Raw genomic sequence first — 13,746 nt, forward strand, 5'->3', positions numbered from 1 at the left:
AAAATTCTGCAACATAATTTAAGATCCTAGAAATCTTTGTAATTGGGTTTTGACAGTGATTTCATCCAGAAACTTATTTGCAAATTGAATTACTCTATCTATTGGTTGAATGGTTGACTGGTGTATATTATATCCTAAAAACCTAATTTTGGTTTGGAATAACTTAAGTTTAGTTGCTGAGACAACTAATCCATTTGACTTAATTATCCTAGAAAACATGTTTAAGTGTTTCCAATGCTCATTTATCGATTTGGAATAAATGAGAACATCATCAATGTAAACAATTGAGAAATGACTGTATTGATTAAATATATCATTCATGATATTCTAAAACTCATTGTGTGCATTCTTAAGACCGAATGACATTACATTCCATATATAATGACCAAAAGGAGTAACAAATGTTATTTTGTATTTATCCTCCTCATGAATTTGAATTTGCCAAAATCCAGATTTCATGTCAAATTTTGAGAAGATTACAGCTTGACTAAGTCTCTTAATTAAATCTCTTTTGTTGGGAATTGGATACCATATCCATTCCAAGACTTCATTAAGAGGTTTGTAATTAATGACTAACCTGGGAGTTCCTCTTTCTATTTCAGCATTTTTCTAGACATAAAAAGAAGGACAAGACCAGGGTAATTTGCTTCCTAATGATTCCTTTATTAAGAAGTTCTTGGAATTTTTTTTTTTCAGAATTCCATAACTTCTTGACTCATTTGGATTGGTCTGGCTTTTGTTGGTATTTTCTTTTCATTAAGTTCCTTATTGAAAGGAAGTTTAACAATGTGCTGTTTTCTATGTCAAAAGGTGTTGAGAATATCCGTACAAATTTCATTAACAAGTTTCTTTTGAAAATTGTCAATGCTTTGTAACAAAGATTTGTTTGTTAATTGTTCTTCAATTCATTTATAATTAATTTTTTCTTTTAAGAAACTAATTTGTTGGTAATAAGATTGATGGATTTTGATATACTATCTTTTTGGAGTTGTCTTAATTTTCTGAGGTCTGTCTCTGTACAGAATTCAAATGTTATTTTTTGTCCTAACATCCCAGCGGTTATGCGATTATGGTGAACCTTAAAAGGATATAGAAGGGCTAGAAAGGGGAGACCTAAAATGACTGGATCAGAAATGTTTTTAATCAAGACAAATGGGGTTTTAAAACAAATATTATTTTGACAAACATGGGCTTTCGAAATTTCATTTCAACTGCATTGGTGACTGATTTGCAGCACTAAGTATTTCCACTAAGTATTTCTGATGATTTATGAAAATACTTAGTAGGAATTAATTCTTCTTGAATACAATTCAAGTCTGCACCTGAATCAATCAAAGCAATTGTGTCTATATGGAAATCTTCAATTATTATTTTGATTTTAGAATACCATTTATGGATTCTTATTTTGTCTAATAAACTTAATACTAAACTTTATGTGGACTTTTCTTCAGACTGGGGGTCTGAGTTATGACTTGAAGAAGAACTATTATGCTCTTCATCATGAATGTTTGCAATATTTTGTGTTTGAACTCTACTGAGTTGTGTACGTATTTCTAGGTTTTCTGATTTTATGAACCTAATTTCTTCTTTGATTTTATTAACTTCTTTCTATAAATCCTTCACTATGATTTCCTTCTTGGGCTTATTGAACCATTCTAATGTTGTGCTAAGACTTATTTTTTGAGATGACTGGGGTTGACTAGTACTGGCTTCTTCTTGAGAGACTAGTTTCTTGAGCTTTTTTAAGTAAAATGATTTTAACTCATGGTCATCAACTTTACTAATTAATTCAATAAGAAGATCTTCTTGTTCTTCTTGTTTATTGAGGATTAGAATTTTATTACAACAAGTATCAGTACATCCTATCCTAATATCTGGGGATGATAGACTACTTGAGGATTTGTTGGAAGAAGACGAATTAGAACTTAAATCATCTTCATATTGACTATGGTCTGTATCTTTTAATTCTAGAACTTGGATTAATTGAGTTTTCTCTTCCTCAGAGATCTTCAATTGGTTGATTGTTTTCTTGGCTTGACATTTGTTTGCATAATCACATAATTTGCCACACTTGTAGCAATTTCCTTTTTGTTCTTGATTTTTGGAGTGGAGTTTTCCTGAGGGTTTCCTCTTCCACTTATTGGACTTGGGTTTTTCGTAAAATATATTTGTTTCAAGATTCTTATTTTTAAATTTGTTATATTTGGAATGTCTCCTACTGGAATACCTATTGTAGACTTCAGATTTTTTCTTTTTATTGGATGGAGCAATAGGAGGTAATCCATATTGTTCACAAAATGTTCCTAATTCGTATTTGGCTATTGACTTGTCTTTGTTGACTTGTTTTGAGATTTTCATATCAATACACATTTTCAATCCTTCTTTCTGGATGATATTTATAATATTCCCATAAGTAAGGGCATGATATGGTATGACACATTCTTCATTAACTATGACATTTCTAATTTTATGGGCAAAAAGGTTTGGTAATCCATTAATAAATTTTTCTTTCCAAAATGGTTGATTACTATCTTCTATAAGCATGACTCTAGACATGAAAACATCCCTGTACCACCTAAAATCACTTAAGGTTGGACATCGTAGATTACTAAGTTGATCATGAATTCTAGAGGTGACATTACTAGGTGTTTCTATAAAATGTTCAATAATGGTAAAGAGTAATGTGTTAACTGCATTTGAGACTCTTTGTCCTATATGCTCATAAAAAATGGGAATTCCTTCTTCATCCCTTTTAGCTGCATTTTTTATTTCATTTCTTGATTGTTCAGTGAGGTGTTTTTCCCACCATGAATGAAGCATTCCTGTAAATCCAGTGACCAAGAGGTCAACAACTTGTGTTTGACTCAGATTATGATTGGTAATATAACTATCCATGGAGATGTGTTGTAGCTTGTTCAAAAGTTCTTGTTCAGATAAACCATCTATATTCCATTCATAGAGTTTATCAAATGAAACTGAGAATTGATTTTGAATGTTTCTTTCTTCAAATTGAATGTCTGGAGGTGTGGGTCTTGGATACCAATTCTTGGTAAATGTGGTTGGGCTGACTCTTCTATTTGTGATTCGTTTGAGCTTAATATTTTGAAAGGCATGTTCTACTTTCCTAATGGAATCTGTTTCAATTTCGTTTTCTATATCCCAAATTGTAGAAATTGTTTCTACTTGAGATTCCTTTGCGTGTTGCAAGACATTAACTGTCTTTTCTTGTTTTAATTCTTGTAACATTTGGTCTATTCTTTGACTCATGGAAATTGTTTTCAAGGCAATTGTTCTAGAAGAAAATTCTAGAAAATTAACCAAGGGTTTTTCCCTATGTGTTGGTTTTGTTCGGGAAAGTTTATCTATTTTGGTTTCAATTTTGTCTAATTATTTTCCTATGGTGTGTAGACTCTGGTTTGTGAAATTGTTTTGTTCGATGACTGGCTTAACTCCTGCAGCTTCTTTTGGAAGTTTGAAAGGAGTAGCTGGTACTTGTGTTTTTGCTGTTGTACTTAAAATAGTTTTTTGTGGAGGGTGACTGGAAGAGACTATGGTTTTGTCTTCTTTGACCCAATTGTCTTTGGTAATGACTTCTAGCTTCTTTTCAGTCTCATAATATTTTTCAACAAAGTCAAAGAAAAATATTTCAAATTTGTGATGGTTCATGAAATTGGTCCATTTATTTTTAATATCCAATTTTTGTTCTTTTGTGTATTTGTTTATGAAAATATTTAGCTGAGGAATGTTTTTTTGTGGCTTCTATGTCAGCATTGAGCTTTTTCCATCGAATTTTAAATGACTTATTTAACACAAGTAATTGATGATTGATTTGACTTGCTTCGAAGTCATGATGTGGGAGAAGTTTGTTCTCCTTGATCTTGAATGTTTGGTTTGTAAACTGGATGGGAAAATTGAGAAGTAGTTTCTATTGATTTTAATTTGATATTAATCAAGTCATTGAGTAATTCTTGGTAAGTGACAGTTGAATTTGTTTCTACTGCCTTTAATTTTTTGTTGATTAAAGAATTGATGAGATCTTGTTCTTGACCTACCATGCTGGCAGATGTGGATCCAATAAAAGAATTTCTACTGGGGGTTAAGGATTTATGTGAGTGAGCAAATTCTTGTGGGTTAACGTTTGATGTTTTGGATGGTCCGTCAAAATTGATTTTAACTGTTCCGTCAAAGTATTGTTTTATGTTGTCTACGTTGACTAAGCTGTTCTGGATACTAATAGGTTTATTTTGGTTAATCAAACACCAATCTGAGGGTAGACTGATATCCGACCACCTAATGGTTTTGGGTATTTTAATGTTGGCGTTTTCTTGGTTGGTTTGGATTAGAAGTGTGTGGTCTCTAGGACATTTGACCAAGGCTTGGAAGTTCATATATGTTCCCATGACCTTGTAATAAACTCTAAAAATTAAGGCTAATAGTTGGACTCATTCAAAGACTTGGTATCCTGAAGTCTTGATGTTTAATGTGAGTGCTTTCAGCATATGGGGATCTGAAAGACTTATTGTGAGATTTGGGAAACAATCAAAATGAATTGGTCCATTGTAGAGACTTGACTCAATCATTCCAAGAATGCTATCACTGAAGTCAGTGAATCTTGCATCTCAGAGACATAACAGAATAGAGGTATTAAGGCCTTTTCTTGTTAATGGTTTGACTGCTATATGGACTAATCATATATGGATGTAATTATAACCATCTTTTTTGTTGGTTTTGATTTGATCTGGGGTGAATAATTAACAAGTTTCATGTTCTTTACTAAGAGCATAGGCCTTTTCAACTATTTTTACATGGTGTTCATTTCTAAAAGAGGCTACTGACCATTTATTTTTATAAATATTTTTTATGAAACTTTGGGAATATTCCAATCTCCAAAGTCGACATTGTCATCTGTTTGAAATTCTAACCTTTGTTCTTCATTTACTATGTCTGGAATTGTTCCTATATTAGATCTAGAACCAGTGCTGGCCATTGAATTAGATCTAAATAATATACTCATGTTGCTCAAAATACAGACTTACAAAATAGAAATCTTATTAGCTTACCTTCCTCAATTGCTTGCTAAATTCCCTCTCCGCTCATGCCAATTCTACGAACTTATTATTTGGAACATGTCTTACTATTTGGGTTGGGAATGAAACAAATAACTCAGAAGGATAACAAACAAGATAACCTGCCTTAGAAACTGAAAGATGAACAAATGAGATGATTATAAAGATAATGACTCAATTTCCACTCACTTTTCAAATATATCTGTATCACTACTTTGAATTCATTATTTTCATAACAACTATTTTTTAATGGTATAAAATTCTTACTCACAGTCAATTCATTGAATACCTCAAGTTCAAGGTAAACACCGATCAATCATTTGTTCAATTCTTTCTATTTGTTTATACTAGTTGGTTTCATGGCATTATATATATATATATATATAAAGTAATTGAAAACAAATATAGTGAAGGTGGGTAGCCTCGCGACCTTTTTCATAAAAATATAGAGCACAACCCAAAAAACTTTTGGAGCTTCAAGCCCAAAAGAAAATAAATTATTATTTTAATTTGCTGGGCTGCGGGCCAACTAGTAGCAATAGGTGGATTGACAAAACCCAGGCCCAAATATTAGGCTAAGTAAGGAAAAGTGAAAATTAAGTCCCGAGCAATAGTTTCAAGGTTTCATATGGGTGAAAGTAAATAGGTCCGTTTTGGACTGCAAATCCATTATAGAAAAAAAAATTCAGGCTCAAGGCCTAAAAAGCCCAAAGAGAAACAAAAAACAAAAGGCCCAAAAAAAAAAATTGGACTGGGCTTTCTGGTGTGCTGACCCAAATGGGATGCGGGTCTGAGTTGAGATCAAGGCCGAGTGAAAACTAGGTTAGGTTTGCCAGAAAACCATGACGTGGAATCGCTGTAGGTGGTGTGGTGCATGATGGCACATACATGGAAACAATGTCAGGAAAATGATCTCAGGTGAGGCAGAGCCGATGGTTTGTCTAGAACCCACGTAATCACGACATAAAGGATTGCTCGACTTCGGAATCACGAAGCATGATAGCTGCAGAGGCAAGTCCTGTTGGCAAATCCCACATCGGTGGGGGAAGTCAACAATGAAGACTTTAAATAGGATTACCCTACTCTAACTAATACCGAGATTTTTTGTGGTAAACCCACACCTGACAGATTGGGCCCGTCGATCAAAAATTCCAACAATGTATCAGAGCCCACGGTTACAGGCTTGTCACCAAGAAGTGTGGGCTTGGAAATAAGCTTGGACTCTTAACATAGAGCTGGTCTCCGAGTTCTTAAGATACACTTCCTAGAATGATTGAAAACAAGTCTGGACTCCATTGGAGCCGACCTCTGAGTTTCAATTGCTGATGTGTGGATTTTCACGTGTGAACCACTAAAAGGGGTTCCACATGATGGGGTGTGTTGGCAAATCCCACCTCGGTGGGAGAAGTCAACAATGAGGAGTTTAAATAGAATTGCCCTACTCTAACTAGTAATGATGATTTTTATGGTAAAACCTCCCACCTGACAGATAAGGCGGATGGTAATTATCAAGTTGGGGACAATATCGGTGTCTTTAGAGTGGGGTTCCCCAGGCCCATTGATCCTAAATTCCAACAGGCCCGAGTTGCTTGAAGGTCGGCAACGTCTCGAGAGACAACAACAACCATGAATGTATAGATTGGAGGGGGAAAAATGAAATATACATCGAATTTCATCAAATTCGTCCAGTGGAACGATTCTGACCTCGAAAACGATGACATTCAAGTCATCGGAAGTCCACACTATTGACGTAGGTGTCTCGACTTCGATCACAGGTTTTACGTCAAAATCCCAGCAAGATTCTTCTAGAATCTAATGTTTCTATGTATGGAAACAACTTTCGAAGTCCAAGATGACTTCCAGTCATCGGTGAAGTCACGAACATCACCACAAAAAAAGTGAGGTCGTTACAAATCGAAGAGGAAGACGAAAATCGGGAAACGATGTCGTTTTGATTGAAGGGCTAAAGGTTTGGCTCGACTCAACGGCTCGGCACAATGGCTCGGCTACTTAGATCACACCGCTTCAAGCCCTGGCTAGGCGAGTCAACATGATATTAGGGTTTGAAAAAAAGACTGTTTTCTTCTTCCTTTTGCTTTGCTTGTTCACACATATGCAATTCATCACAATTATAACAGGAGTAATATAATATAATTGCGAACAATAATTTGAGTAGAATATATAATTCGGTAATCGAAGATTAAGGCTCATGCTCATTGGTGAATGTTTCATGCAATTACGCTGAAAAAATATCAACATTAAATTCTTGTGTTTAGAATAATGTGGATTGCAATTACGAATTTTGTGTACGGGTTTATAGCATAATATCCTTCAGTTCCTTACCTCAGCGTCAGGAACAAATAGAGAGGTATGGAGAAAGGCTTGAGTACGTTTTCTTCCTCATGCCTAGTGTCTTTGTTTATAGTAAACTAGATAGGTTCCTTACCTTGCATGCAATACAATCATAAAAGGATCTGTTGCCGTGAGTAGTAGTTAAAGGGTATGTAAATATGTTGTAAATATTAGGAATCCTTTATTAGGAAGGATATATGTGTGTGTCCTTTATTGGTTATTGTTTCCTTATAGAACAAGGATTATATCTTGTATATATATTTCAGTTATGCAATACAATGAAAATTAAGTCGTAAAATTCTATTTGGTATCAGAGCCTAGTGCCGTAACTCTAAACCAGAAACATACCCATCTCGTGCCTCTGTGTTGCTGTGAAATTGCAACGGCTCCGTGCTTGTGTCTTTGCTATAAGTATTGTTGGGGTTTTCTTTTTGCAATTTGTTTTTTTCCTTATTGCAGAAAAGCCAAAACTGTCGTGCTACTTCTCTATTATGCGCGACTGCTCGTATTGGAGGGTCTGCACTCTTGTTCCTTTGCTGTGTTTCTGCAGAAAGACAAAGGTGCCATATTATGCTAGTGTGGTGTGCGATCTGTTGTGTTGCTTTGAAATTGTGCCGTGTGTTTTAAAAATTGTTGCTGCATGTAATTGCAGCTCGAAATTGCTGTGATATCTGCCCGTGTAAGAGCCTGGTGTATTCTGCTACTAAGGAAAATAAGGTTAAAAAAAATAAAATCTGCAAGGGTTGTATTTCTTGCTCCTGCCGTACCAGTGCTGGTGTGTTTTTTTCCTGTACTTGCCGTGTGTCTGTACTGCAACAATTCTATTTGCTGTTTTGTGTTGTGCAATCAGCGTGGAACGCGGTGTGTCGTGCACAATTGCAAGTGTGCTTTTCTTGCTGCTTCCTAAATTGCTGCGTGGAAAAAAAGGGTTGTCCCCTCTGTTTATGACGTGTGCTGTTAATCATAACAAAGGGAAAATAGGGGCTTGGAAGTGTAATTTGGTTTTCAAGTGCTGCTCTTTGCGTTTCTTGCAGCGTGTGGTTCCGTAATTGGTGTGGTATTGTGATTGTTGTGTATTATTGTCTCGTGAGTTATTACAATGACAAATGCATGTTAGATTTTGAATTTCGGTGCAACAGATCATATGACGTATGATAAAACCTTATTTCAATCTATAACATGCCCTCATAGAAAGTGTGTGGCAACTGCCAATGGTTCTACTGGTGTTGTTGTTGGAGTGGGAACAATGTCTCTTACACCCTCTCTTCCCTTACATAATTGTTTATTGGTTCCGTCATTGTCGCATCACTTATTGTATGTACCTCAAGTCACTGAACAATTGGATTGTGTTGTATTAATGTATCCTTCATTTTGCTTGCTTCAGGATATTCAGACAAAAGAGATCATTGGACGTGACACTAAGAGAGAGGGGCTATATTATGTGGATGACGTGGTTCCTGGAAGAGCTAATTTGGTCCATGCGTCACGTAATAGTAATCTACAGAAGTTATTGTTATTGCATGTCATTTGGGGTATGCATTGTTTGGTTATTTGAAACATATATTACCTGATTTGTTCAGTGGCTTTGAAGACTCAGAATTGAAATGTGAAATATGTATTTTATCCAAAAGTCATCGTGCTTCATTCCCTCCAAGTATGAATAGAACATCTTCTCCATTTGCGCTAGTACATTCCGATGTGTAGGGGCATTCCCCTATTAGTACTACTTCGGAAATTAAATGGTTTATTACGTTTGTTGATGATTGCACTCGTATGACATAGGTTTATCTGTTGAAACATAAAAGTGATGTTAGTATGATTATTCGGTCTTTCTCTCAAATGGTGGCTACACAATATTCCTCCATTATTAAGGTTCTTCATACTGATAATGGGGGAGAATATGCTAACTCTGAGCTATCTACTTTTTTCCGTGATTAAGGAATTCTTCATGAGACAACGTGTTCGTATACCCCACAACAAAATGGAGTAGCTGAGAGAAAAAACAGTCATATTTTGGAAACTGCTCGTGCATTGCTTATTGGTGTATGTTATAAATCGCATGCCATCCCAGGTTGTAGAATTTCGTACTCCACTCCAAGTGTTGATGGAACATGTTCCGGTTGTTTCTACCAATACTCTCACTCCTCGAGTGTTTAGATGCGTTGCTTATGCTCATATTCACAAGATTGATCGTAGTAAATTGGATCCTTGTGCTCTTCGGTGTGTCTTTGTGGATTTTGCATCCCATCAGAAAGGTTACAAGTGTTACCACCCTGCAACTCGCCACATGTATATAACCATGGATGTGATTTTCTCTGAGTCAGAATATTTTTATGCTCATGTATCACCACCATTCGATCATAAGGGGGAGAGTTCTAGTTGTGATCTTGATGGTGATTTTGAATGATTGGATGTACAAGAGGTAACAGTTTCAGGGGGAGTGCAAGGTGCCGTGCCGAGTGATGCAGTTGATGCTTGGTGTCCTCCTGTCGAGCTTGTTGTGAGTGGTCAGCAGTTTTTCACCGAACTTGTTGCAAGTGTTCAGCAACTTCCCACCGAAGAAGAGGCTGCCAGTCCGTGTGTTGGTGCTGAGAGGAGTGCACTGATGGTCAGCCAGCTGTTGCCGAAACTTCATCTCCTATCTCTAGCTCAACAGTGCTGTTGTTCAATACATCTTCTCTGGATATCCCTGAGGTAAGCACTAGTGATACTCATGTAACTAATGATGTTATAAGTACATATAAATTGCCACCAAGGCAAAATTGTGGTGTACCTCCTGACAGGTTCTCTCTGGAAGGAAAAGTGAAGTATCCCATAGCCAATTATGTGGCCTGTAAAAACCTTTCATCCGAACGTCAAGCGTGGGTGAATAATGTGGATTCAATTCAAGTACCAACTCGAGTAAATGACGCTTTGAAAAGTTGAGAATGGACCGAAGTAATGGATGAAGAGATGAGGGCATTGCAGAAGAATAATACATGGGAAGTAGTTGAGTTGCCGAAAGGAAAAAAGCCAATTGGGTGCCGATGGGTTTTTACAGTTAAATGAAAGGCTGATGGATCACTCGACAAGTATAAAGCAAACTTGGTGGCGAAAGGGTATACTCAAACATATGGAGTTGATTATCATAAAACTTTCTCTCCCGTGGCTAAGATGAATACGGTACGAATCCTTATCTCATTAGTTGCAAATTTGAATTGGCCACTGAAACTGTTTGATGTAACAAATAGTTTCTTCATGGACATCTAGAGGAAGAAGTGTATATGGATTTCCCTCTAGGGTAGAGTAACGGAGAAAAATCAGGAGTGTGCCGATTGCGAAAGTCACTGTATGGGCTTAAGCAGTCAACTCGTGCATGGTTTGGGAGGTTCACTCAAGCTATGAGAAAGAATGGGTACTATCAGAGTCATTCTAATCATACTTTATTTGTGAAGTGGAGAAATGGTAAAGTAACAACCTTGGTTATCTATGTAGATGATATGATAATAACAGGTGATGATTCAGATGAGATTGTCAAACTGGAGAAGAATCTTTCTACCGATTTTGAGATGAAGAGTTTAGGTGACATAAAGTTTTTTCTTGGAGTTGAAGTTGCTCGTTCATCCAAAGGTATTTTCTTGTCTCAACAAAAATATGTTCTAGATTTATTGAAGGAAACAGGTATGCTTGGGTGTAAACCTGTGGATACTCTAATTGTGGAGAAACATTACTTGGGAATTTATCCGGATCAAGAACCAGTAGATAAAGGCAAATATCAGAGGCTGGTAGAAAGGCTAATTTATTTAGCTCATACTTGTCTGGATATAGCCTATGCAGTAAGTGTAGTGAGTTAATGGATCATATGGCAACTGTTATGCAAATTTTAGCTTATCTGAAGTCGGTTCCGGGAAAAGGAATTTTGTATAAAAATTCTGGTCATTTAAGGATTAAGGGATTTACCGATGCTGATTGGGCAGGTGATGTGACTGATAGGCGCTCTACTTCTAGATACTTTACGTTTGTTGGCAGAAATCTAGTTACTTGGAAGAGCAAGAAGCAAAATGTGGTGTCAAGGTCTTCAGCTGAGGCCGAATTCAGAGGTACGGCACATGGAGTATGTAAGGTTCTTTGGTTATGTAAGTTACTTTAGGGTCTATGTTTCAAAGCAAAAGAGGCCATAAGCTTGTATTGTGATAATAAATCCGCACGGGAGATTGCAGAAAACCCGATACAACATAACAGAACAAAGCATGTGGAGGTTGATTGTTATTTTATTAAGGAAAAGCTTGAGAAAAGATTGTGTTAATACCGTTTGTGAACTTGGAAGAGCAGCTTGCGGATATCCTCACTTATGCCATGTGTAGTAGATCTTTTGGTGATTCACTTGTCAAGTTGGGCATGTGTGATATATATGCTCCAACTTAAGGGGGAGTGTTGCTGTGAGTAGTAATTAAAGGGTATGTAAATATGTTGTAAATATTAGGAATCCTTTATTAGGAAGGATATATGTGTGTGTCCTTTATTGCTTATTGTTTCCTCATAGAACAAGGATTGTATCTTGTATATATATTTCAGTTATGCAATACAATGAAAATTAAGCTGTAAAATTCTATTGGATCTTCTAGTATTCCGAATACAATCTAATAATGGTTTACACAATCATGCATGTCTTATAATTAAGGGTTAATCTATGTTTACTACCCTCATGTTTCGTGGTTTTCAACATTTAGTACATCAAGTTTTTTTCGTCCCAGAGTCATACCTAAAGTGTTAATTTTGGGACAGTTTCATACATCCGTTAGTCAAACTGTTAATTCTCCCGTGAAGTAATGATGTGGCGCCCATGTAGACAATGACTGGGCGCCACATGTCATTAAAAAATATTAAAATAATTAATTAAAAAAAAGTTAAAAAAAAAACCCATCCCTTCTCCCTCTGCCCCCAACCCAGAAGAAGAAGAAGAAGAAGAAGAAGGAAAAAAAATAAAACAATCCTGACCCCAACCCAGAAGAAGTAAAAAAAAAAAAAACCCAGTCTCGCACCCAACCTAGAAGAAGAAGAAGAAGAAGAAGGAAAAAAAAAACACAAACCTAGTTCGTCCTTCCCCCCCCAAAACCTAAAACTTCCCCCACCCTAAAAGAAGTAGAAAAAGGGAAAAAAACTAAAACAAAACCCAGTTCGTCCTTCCCCCCTCAACCCAAAAGCAATGTCATCCCCAACCTAGAAGATGAAGGAAAAAAAAAAAAAAAAAAAAGAGATCGGAGATCGAAAACCAAACCCAGTTGAGAATTTCAAATATTTGATCAAGAACAAATAGAACCACTTCTAGAATTGGGGAAATAAAAGAGAACCCAAATAACAATTAGCTGAGAAGAATGGGGAACCAAGGTCACGACGGCGGGAGTGAGACTTGGCGAACGGATTGCAGAAGAGGATGGAGGAGAGAAGGAAGGGAAAGGGTGCGGGTTGCAGAATAGAGAAGGGAGGAAGAGGGTGCGGGGGGATCAGGAAGGGAGAAGGTGGGCCGAGGGGGTTAGCGTTGCAGATTAAAGAAATGGGGGAGGTAGAATACGAGAAGCTTTTAGGTTTTTATTTTTTATTTTTTTTATATTTATTTATTTATAATTAATTAATTTTTTAATTTTTTTGAATTTTTAATTTCCACGTGGACACACGTGGCGCCCAGTCATTGTCCAAATGGGTGCCACGTCATCAGTTAACTAGAGAGTTAAAGGTTTGACTAACGGATGTATGAGACTGTCTCAAAATTTACACTTTAGGTATGACTCTGGGACAAAAAAAACTTGATGTACTAAATTTGAAAACCACGAAACATGATGATAATAAACAGATATTAACCGTATAATTAAATATTTTAACAATATGCATATTTACATGCGTATATATGTTTATTGGAGAAGGGATCCATGACACTGTTAATACTCTGCAACAGCAAGTTCATCTTTCTTGGTAATATCCATTGAATGCATTGCCGGATGAACTATAACACAATGACAAAATCAGAAGAAAAGTAGAAAATTACAGTTAAGTCACCTATCGAACGCTAGAATAAAAGATAAAAAAAACTTAATAATTTCTATCTACATCTATCCAGTGTTAGTATAATGTCAAACCAAGGCAGGAGATCTGAATTTCTACTTCTATATGACGAATGTTCGACTGCGCTAAGTTGCAAGTCGACATTAAGAAAATCACCATACCAGGGGATGGAAGGAATATTTACCCAATCTACGTATACAAACATTTCCTCCAAAATAAGGAATATAGTTTTTTTTTCATATCTACAACCTTTTCATGCATAATCAACCCACAAGTCATATTTCTTTAT

This window comes from Malus domestica, chromosome 07, assembly GCF_042453785.1.
Source record: "Malus domestica chromosome 07, GDT2T_hap1".
Lineage (NCBI taxonomy): Eukaryota > Viridiplantae > Streptophyta > Magnoliopsida > Rosales > Rosaceae > Malus > Malus domestica.